This window comes from Cryptomeria japonica, chromosome 9, assembly GCF_030272615.1.
Source record: "Cryptomeria japonica chromosome 9, Sugi_1.0, whole genome shotgun sequence".
NCBI lineage: Eukaryota > Viridiplantae > Streptophyta > Pinopsida > Cupressales > Cupressaceae > Cryptomeria > Cryptomeria japonica.
This window is the reverse complement of record NC_081413.1, coordinates 452,397,439-452,407,967: the sequence shown is the minus strand read 5'-3', so window position 1 is coordinate 452,407,967 and position 10,529 is coordinate 452,397,439.

The following is a 10,529-nucleotide window of genomic DNA, read 5'->3' as shown; positions in this document are numbered from 1 at the left end:
ATCAATCAATTCTTGACATAGAAATTTGTCATGAATTATAAATCAATCAAATTTTGCATAGAAAGTGCATAATTTGTCATAAATTGTCATAAATCCTTGCATAGCAATTTGTCATACACATGTCATAATTTTGCTATTCTTGATTTGAATTTCCATTCGAATCATTTTCATGCTAATCTTGTCTTTTCTCCAATTTGTCTATAAATTGGATGAATTTCTTCAATCTAATCCCTAATCAGATCATCGAATTTCTAATCACTTTGTCAAATCATGCTTTGAGTACTCTTGTGCCAATGTCAATCTTGCTTTCACATTAGGTTTATGCACTTGAAGGTGAGATCCACAACAAAACTATTTGGAGAAGAAAGAAGGACAATGGAGCCGCATGAAGGAAGCATTTAGATCTACATCTGGTTTGCATAATCTTTAGTTTTGAATGTTTCATTTTCATGTCTCTATTGAGTGTGTTAGGATTGTTATCACTGCATTTTAGTTTTCATGATTGAACTAATATTAAAATCTATTTGCTTTGATCATTTCCACATTTCCTAGCTACATTAATTGGTGAACCCGACGTGAACACTAACCATCTAACCCCTTAACTGTGTTTTTGAGTGCTTTTGAGTTGATTTGCAGGTCAAAAAACCCAAAAACAAGGCAGTGCAGGGTTTTCTAGGGACTTCTATGCCTGTGTATGACAACTTGCACTTGTGTTAAGCATTCTGCGCTTGTGTTATGAGTTTTGCGCCTGTGTCATGAGTTTTGCGCCTGTGTAAAGTCCAGAAATAGAGGTAAAAATGCAGTGTTTTACTTAAAAATTGTTTGTTTTGCATTCTGTTTTCTGCTTTTTGGTACTAATTCTCTGTGCAGCATCTTGGCATACGCATGGCAAAGACAAATAAATGAAACTACTAACATGTTTTATGCAGAATCGATAATCAAAGAATAAACACCTCAAACTTCTAACTTGGGTTTTGCAGGTTGCATTGGAGAAACAACTAAACTTTGTGTTTGCAATGAATGTTATAGGCACCTAGTATGATTTCTAAATAGGTTGGAATGAACATGTTTTTTCTTTGATTGTTGAGTTTGACATTGGAGTAGGAGAGTATGCTCTCATTCTTCTTAGGGTGATCAGAAATCCAGATCTTCGATACCATGCTCATTGTTTTGATTGAGTGTCACCTTTAGAGGGCCTGCCTTCCCAACCATTTGCTTTTGCAAGCAAGTGATAATCATGAGAAGGGAACGACCCAAAGTGAGTATGGCTAGAATACATTGGCATTCTAACTCACTATAAACAAATACCTGATGAGCGAAAGCTTTGAAGGAAGGGTTACGTGGGAATTGCAGTTACTTGGGAAGTGATGACCCTTGAACTCTTTCTCATATCAACATCTAAGTAGGGCCTCATGGGTCTAAATCATGCTTGCACGACTATATTTGTTTGGTATCTTGATGGGCTTAATGTCTCCATCATGCTTGCATGACATCAAGGAGTAACACTTAATAGAAATCCTGACTAAACACCTTGTATCTAGAAGCCAAAAACCCTTCTAGTTGCTTGAGAAGGACAAGTTCGGATACTTGGAAGAGATACTAAGTTTGCCATGGGGAGATTTCCATGGGGAGTGATGCTTGGCTGCCCTGAGAAGCGAGTGCCATGGAGGGGAGCCCGTGGGGTCAAGCATCTATGTATTCTCCTTGAATCCCATAACAAGTCTACCTCTCAAGTACCTACTGTCCTTGCCTACCATAAGAAATGTGTGAATGAGCATGATTGTCTTGAGTCTATGTTAAAATAAGTTGAGTTGTGTCTCATTTCAAAAACAAGACAAATTGATTCAAAACAAGGTTAAACACAAGAACATTTCATCCAACAAAGTTCAAAGAACCTTCAAACATGGTTGTCAAACATTGTTCAAAATCTTGTCTCAACATTCATGTCACTTAGATTTAGGTTCATCCTAGGTTTGCATTTTGCAAATTCATTGTCAAGTACCAAGATTAGGTTCCACCTAGGTCATACTCCTTTGCATATCAATAAGAGTCATCCATTTGCGTGTGTCCTCTTGCATTAAAGTCATACCATTGTCATACATTGCATACCCTAGGTCTCTTCGTTAGGCTTAGGTCATTATCATATCATATTAAGGTCACTTGCATATTAGTTGTCCCTTTGCATATAGTCTCAAAAACTAGGTTTTGTCATACTCGAGTAATCCAAATCTTTGATAAACCCTAAGTCATTGTTAAGAAGTCTAGACCTTATCAAACCTTTTCTCTTTATGTCATTATTGTCATTTGGTCAAACCTAGCTTAGTATCCAAGCATATAGGGGAGACATTGTCATTTCGTCCTTTTGTCACTTGGTCCTTTTGTCCTTTGAGGTCTAGACATCATTTCAATTTCCTAAGGGTCTCTTTTAGATCTGCATTCCAAAAAGTTTGTCAAAATCTTGAAAAACAACCAAAAACATAGATTGCATTCTTGCCATAGATTGCATTTTTCATTCATTTAGTTTGCATTTAGTTGCATATCATATATTGTCTTTAAAAAATTCCAAAAATATTGCATTTGCATAAGTGACATGCCTGTTGAAACAAGATGGGTGAACCAACATATCAACCCATTGACAACATATCAAATTCACAATTTCAAGCCAGTCAAACAGTACAAATTGAAGGTTCATCAAACACATCACTACCACCATATGGAAGAGTTCAACTTGGACCACCTCCATTATATGAACCAGTGTTTGTACCTATGAAACCAGGACATGGGAGTGTTCCACCAACTCCAAGAGGAAATGCACCTTTTAATTGGAATCAACCAAACTTGCAACATGAAATACAAACATTGTATGAAGAACAAACCCTCTCACAAGGATTTGGTTCAGATCAAGGCATTCACCAAGAAACGAATCCAAATGTCCAACCAGATTCTTCATCAGATTCCGATGCTTCTGACGATGTTGACATGTTCCTTCAAGATCCAAAGATAACAAAAAAGATGGATAAGTTCTTGAACAAGGTCTTTAAGATGTTTCCACAAAAGTATCTTAACATGATGAGTAATGTGACCTCTTCAAGTGAGCAAATCAATGTGCAAGAACAACAAGGCGGTGAGTTGTTAAGTTTCTCTCTGCATCCAAATGAAGAAAATGCACAACAAGCAACTCAACCTACCTTGATGAGTAAACGTGCTTCAAAGGCATTGACAGTGACTATTCCTCAAAAGTCACCATTTGAGACAATAAATAATCCATTATTCAACACAACACCTGTAACACAAGATCAAATAAAGACCACGCAAATATTGACAACTATCCCTCAACAAGAAGTAGTTCCTCATATGCATAAAATGGGATCAAAATCTAAAATGCAAGAGAGCTTCACAACTGGAATGCCTGATATCACCAATGTCCAAAACAATTCCACGATGCAACAAAGTTCTTATGTCCCGTTAAATTCAATATATTTGCCAAACACTATTGTGACAAATTCTTCGATAATGGCGACACAAAGAGCTACAGATAGTGGTTTGCACCAACAACAATTGTTGCAACAATTGAGTAATACACAAAAAGTGCAATCGAATGTGCAAACAAGCAATGTACAACAACAACAATTTCGCATTCGATAACAAATTGCAGCACCTTCGGCACCATTACAAGTTAATGCAAACTTGAAACCATCACAATGGATTGGACAAACAACACAACAAGTTAATGCAAGTGCTATACCCCATCTTAAGGAGAAGCAACGAAAACCACCTAAACAAAGTTTTTTACAAATGATGGGATATACGCCGCGACAACAATTGGCACAAAGTCAACAAATTCCGATTCGTCAGCCTCAACACCAACATGTGCCTCAATATGTGCCAAGGCAAACAAGCTATCCTACTTCACAACCGCAATTGGCGCCTGTGCAATATCAACAACATACTCAATTGCAATATCAACCTAGGCTACAAGAAGCACAACAACAAGGTTGATATCAAGGCATAGCACAACCACAACAACAAGCGATGTACCAAGAACATTATATGCCGGAGACACCAAAAACGGCCATTTTAGAGTGCCAACAACCGATTGGAAATATGATGTATCGACAAAGAGTACCCATTGGGATTAATGATGGACCTCCAAAATCTGATACAATTGCACAACAACTTGAGCAGTTGCAACAAAAAGTTGACGCATTAGAAACTAAAGGAACAAAGAAGTTGTATACAGATCAAGATTTATGTCCTAATCCATTTGACAAGAGTGTATACATGCCTCCATTCCCTAAGCATTTTGAGGCACCTAATTTTGAGAAATATAAAGGGAATGGCAATCCAAAAGATCACATTCGAGCATTTTTCGCAGCATGTACTGAAGTGAGTTATGAGGAGACATATTTAATGCGCTTATTTTCACGAAGTCTCACAGGGCAAGCCATGGATTGGTATTCACATCTGCCAGGAAATATAAAGACTTGGTCAGAGTTGGCTCAAAAGTTTTTATCTCATTTTGCATTCAACATCGATAGTGACGTGACCATGTCAGATTTATGCAACACCAAGCAAAAGCAAGGTGAACCATTAGTGACTTTCTTGCAACGATGGCGAAGCTTGTATAGTCATTCTTCCCTGGATATACCTGAAGAACAACAAGTGAATCTATTTATCCAAAATTTGGTCCCAGAAATGATGTATGAACTAAAACTGAAAAGTCCCAGTACTATTGAGAAACTCATTAAGAAAGGAATGAGCATTGAAACGGCTCTTGTAGCTAAAGGAATTATCAAGCTCAATAAAGACACTGACAACACAAATTATTCAGGGGACAGAAATAGATTTTGGTATAAAAATAAGAATGTCACTAACGATGGTGTTGTTGATGCAAGAGCGGTGAATGCAAATCAACCCCCATTCATGATCAAGAAGTTGAGTGTTCCTAATATGTCAACTATGGAACAAAATCAAGCACCAATGAGCAACGTTACTCAACAACAACATACTCAACAATATAATCAACAAGAAGGCCAACTCCAAAGCCAGCAGCGCAAACCTTTCCGATCAAGGGATGGGCATCCTCGACAATTTACACCATTGGGAGAGCCTATTGAGTCGGTAATGAAGCAATTAATATAAGCAAAATTTATTAAGCTCCCAAATATCAAGGCAGAACCAGTGGTAAAACCGCATTGGTGGAATGATAATGCATACTGTGAGTATCATCGGTCCAAAGGACATAAAACCGCATCATGTTTTCAATTGAAACATATGATTCAAGATTTATTAGAGAAAGGAGTAATTGAGGTAGATCCACCCCATGCGACCTCTAACACTGATCATACTATTTTCAAAACTCCTTTGCTTGATCATGACAAGGGTAAAGCGTCTTCTTCCAACTCTACCCAAACAGCAAATTATGTGAATACTGGTTATAACAATGTCATCAATTGTTTCAGAGCGTCAAATGAGTATGTTTCCACCCTAAGAATAAAGGGAAAAGATCCCTCTTGAGCAGTCACCACTCGTCGATCTAAAATAGTCCTGAAAGGAGCTCCTGCAGCTCCTTCCAAACCAACTCCTGCAAGCCAGTATAATCTCTTGGATCATCTAGGAAAGACACCTGCACAAATATCAATCCTTGAGTTATTGAAAATGTCTCCTATGCATTGTGCAGTCCTAGATAAAGCTTTAATTGAGTCCACTGTCCTGATAGATATTGATGTTGACCAGTTTCAAGCCCGGATTGGACATCTAGTTGTTTCCCAAAATGTCGCATTTTCTGATAATGATATCTCACTTGATAAGCTCCCTCATAACGATCCTTTACACCTTGAAGTCTTTTTCCATCATTACAAAATCCGACGAGTCTTGATAGATGGTGGAGCGGGTCTTAATATTTGCACCTTGAGAGTGGTCATTGGCCTTGGATATACAGAAAATGATATTGATGCTTCCAGAAGAATAACAATAAAAGCATATGATGATGCTGAGCACCCATCCAAAGGGATAATTACATTGCCTATCAGAGTCGATCCAGTGACAGAAAACACTTTCTTGCAGGTCTTGGACCTTGATCTCCCTTACAATATGATTCTTGGCCGTCCATGGATCCATGCAATGAAAGCAGTTCCATCCACTTATCATCAATGTTTAAAATATCCTTACAATGGAACTGAAATAACAATTCCAAGAGATCCTAATCCATTTCAATTTTGTGCTACTCTAAAGGATACCCCTCAGCGGCAAGTCCCACTCAATAGAGAGGCCAATTCACATAGTTATGTGGATCCTAAGGAATTGTTAGATGCTGTCAAAGGAAAATTGAAGATACAAGACCAAGGATGCAGAGAATATTCAATGGATCAAACATTCCTCATCGGGAATTTACCAATATCTCCAAAATCATATGGCAAACCACATTTATTGCAAAAAAAACCTAAGGTCGTTATTCAATATCAGCCTCCCACTACATTTACAAGATGGGGTGAACTTGACAAAGAAACTTTAGATGATGATGTCATAGATTGGCTTTACAAAGATCCAACTGAGACCCCACCTGTCAGGTTGCCAGTGGAGCGATACGACAAAGGGTTTACTATGCTGCAAAAGAAAGGATATGATGGCTGCAGTGGCTTAGGCCTGAACAACAATGGAAGGCTAGAACCTGTTATACCCATAATGCGACCTCCGACTTTAGGGTTAGGTTTTGTACCATTGCGAATTGGACCCTCATCTTCCAAAGTGCCCATGTGTAGAAAAGGGCGTGACTCTGATGATGAAATAACACCTGAGGATACCTGACCCAAAACTGATTCCAATGAATGGGAGTGGAGTTCTTTTTCTTCTAGCTCCTATGCCCTTGACAATATTTTCATTGACCCTGATAATTTGCCTATGGAAGACAAACATGAAATAACTCCTCTTCCTAAAACATGTCCTCATGCTTGGATAGAGTCATTCTAGGATCCAAGCTCAGAATCGAATACAAGCAGTTTGGATAGTGACACCACAAATGTTTACATCTTTACCATATCAACCCTTTCTCTCCTTACAATCGATGATGACATGCTCCTCATCTATCCCCAGCTTATCCAACATGACCAACAAGAACCACTCACATTGGACTATTTTCAAAATGACGAAGCAATTGCAGAATTCCTTGGACTACGGGAAGGCATGCCACAAGGTGATCATAAGGCAGGATTTGCTATCAATTTGGATTCCACAACATATTTTGGGGAGTCAACTCCCTCTTCTAGTCATCAAAATGAAAAAAGAAAAGAAAAAGTAAAAAATCAAAAGAATAGATCTTTGAGTGAAAACCATAAGGCACTCTCTGATCATACAAAAGTAAAAACAAAAGACGTACCTGCGGGTGAAAACCTCTCTAAGGTGCCCAAAGGTGGAAGAGTGGACATACCCCTATCAAGTCAGGACAAATCAACATTACTTGTGGAAATGACTAAGGAAATCAATTTGGGTACACCTGACAACCCTAAGGTCATTCATTTTGCTGCTTCTCTATCAAAACAGGAAAAGATAGATTTTGTCAATTTCTTTCTTGAGAAGAAGATCAGCTTTGCATGGTCCTATGCAGATATGCGTGGCCTCGATCCAGAATTAGTCCTTCATCATTTGCCATTGAAAGCCGATGCCAAGCCTATCAAACAAAAACTTTGAAAGATGCATCCCCAGGTGGCTCTTTTGGTCAAGGTGGAACTAAAAAAATTACTGGATGTGGGCTTCATTAGACCCATTGATTATGCAGATTGGATTTCAAATTTAGTACCAGTTAGCAAAGTAACTAGGGGCATTAGAATCTGTATAGATTTTAGGGATCTTAATAAAGCATGCCCTAAAGATGACTTTCCACTGCCAAACATAGACATCATAGTGGACATGACTGCTGGATATGAGATGCTTTCATTGATGGATGGTTTCTCCAGCTATAACCAAATTCGCATTGCTCCTGAAGATCAACATAAGACAACATTCACCTGTGCTTGGGGTACTTATTGCTGGAATGTGATGCCCTTTGGTCTTAAAAATGCAGGCGCAACATATCAAATGAGCGATGACGACAATTTTTCATGATTTCATGCATACTTTGATGGAGGACTATGTTGATGACTTGTTATGTAAATCTATCACCAGAGATAGTCATTTAGCCATCCTGGGCCCAATCTTTCACCGAATGGAGACATACAAGCTCAGACTCAATCCAAAGAAGTGCATCTTTGGTGTCACAGCTGGCAAATTACTAGGGTACATTGTTTCTCACAGAGGCATTGAGGTTGACCCTGCCAAGGTTAAAGCAATAATGGATATGCCTCCACCTTCAAATCTCCGGCAATTAAGAAGTCTACAAGGAAAGCTACAATCAATCTGCTACTTCATAGCTCAGTTCGTTGACAAATGTCATCCATTCCAGCATCTATTGCATAAAGGTGTCGCTTTTAAATGGACCGAACAATGTCAATCAGCCTTTCAAGCTCTCAAAGACTATTTGTTGTTGCCGCCTATTCTAATGCCTCCTATAGAAGGAAAGCCTTTTATATTGTATATTTCTGCAACTGCAATGGTATTAGGAGTTCTCTTGGCCCAACAAGATGAGAACAGCAAAGAGCGAGCTATTTATTATATCAGCTGGACACTGGTACGTTATGAGTTAAATTATTCAACTATTGAAAGGGCATGCTTAGCAGTGGTATTTGCAACACAAAAGCTTCGACATTATATGTTAAGCCACCAAACATTGTTGGTTACAAAAATTGATCCCTTAAAATACTTGCTTAGCCGAGTAGCTTTGACGGGTTGCCTAGCAAAGTGGGTCATGATTCTCAGTGAATTTGACATTGAGTATATGGAGCGAAAGGCGATAAAAAGACAAGTCATAGCAGATCAACTTGCAGAGGCTCCTATTTCTGATGATCATCCCATGTTGACAGATTTTCCAGATGAATCAGTATTTACTCTTACATCTTCTAATGAATGGAAGTTATATTTTGATGGATCCCATACCAAGTTCGAGTCTGGAGCCGGCATCTTGTTTGTCACCCCTCAAGGTGACGCTATTCCCAAGTCCTACAGGATAACTTTTCATTGTACAAATAACATTGCAGAGTATGAAGCACTGGTTACAGGACTCCGAGTAGCCATCCACTAGAACATCATGCATTTGCAAGTCTATGGAGATTGTCAATTAGTCATCTGACAAGTGAATGATGACTACAAAACAAAAGATGAAAAGCTTATTCCCTATAAGCATATGGTAGATTTCTTCAAGACCAAATTCACGGCTATCCATTTCAATCAAGTTCCGAGAATGCAAAACAAGTCGGTAGATGCGATGGCTATGATTGCTTCCATGTTGAATATGCCCCACAATATGGACAAATGTGAATTTTTAGTCAAACAATTGCTGGTTCCTTCTTTTGACATTCTGACAACGGATGTGATGTGCGTTCTTGTTGGTCCCAACTCCCCATGGTACAATGATGTATATCAATATTTGAAATCCCAAACCTTACCACCTAACCTTTCCACTAACCAACGCTGAGCCTTCATCTGACAGACAGCCAAATATGTCATCATCGTCGATACCCTTTACCGTCGTTCTTTTGACCATACCCTCCTTAGGTCTTTGGATTCTGATGAAGCACAAGTGGCTTTACATGAGGTTCACGATGGTATATGTGGGGGCCATTTCAATGGTCTGATCTTAGCCAAAAAGTTGATTCGTGTTGGGTATTATTGGCCTACTCTGGAAAAAGATGTTCATGATTTTGTTAAGAAGTGCTACAAATGCCAGATCCATGGAAATTACATTCATGCACCAGCCCAAGAGCTTCATTCTGTCATATCTCCATGGCCCTTTTCTCAATGGGGATTGGATCTTATTGGCAAGATTCACCCGACATCTGCAAATGGACACAAGTTTATCATTACAGCCACAGAGTATTTTACAAAATGGATCGAGGCTATCCCCATGACCTATATCACTGGTGTGCAAATTTCAAAATTCCTATTGAATTATATCATATGTTGGTATGGGGTTCCTCTTTCCATAGTCACTGATAATGGTCGCCCCTTCAAGAATAAAGATGTCAAGGAACTCTGTGCAAAGTTTCATATCCAACACCGTTTCTCCAGTTCATACTATCCATAGGGGAATGGTCAAGCTGAAGCATCAAATAAAACCATTATCAAGATCCTGAAAAAGGTTGTCAATGATGCTGGTTGAGATTGGTATGTTCAGTTGAATACAGCACTATGGGCCTATCACACTTCTATCCACACACCTACTGGCACAACATTTTATTCCTTGGTGTATGGTGCGGAAGCCATTTTACCCTTGGAAGTGGAGATTCCTTCCTTGTGTGTTTCCTTGCAACATCTGATTGATGATGAGACACACAGAGTCTCTTGGTTGCACCAACTTGAGATGTTAGATGAGAAACGTCAGACAACCTTGACACATTTGCAAGCATATCAAAACCATCTACGTCGCTCTTATAATAAGA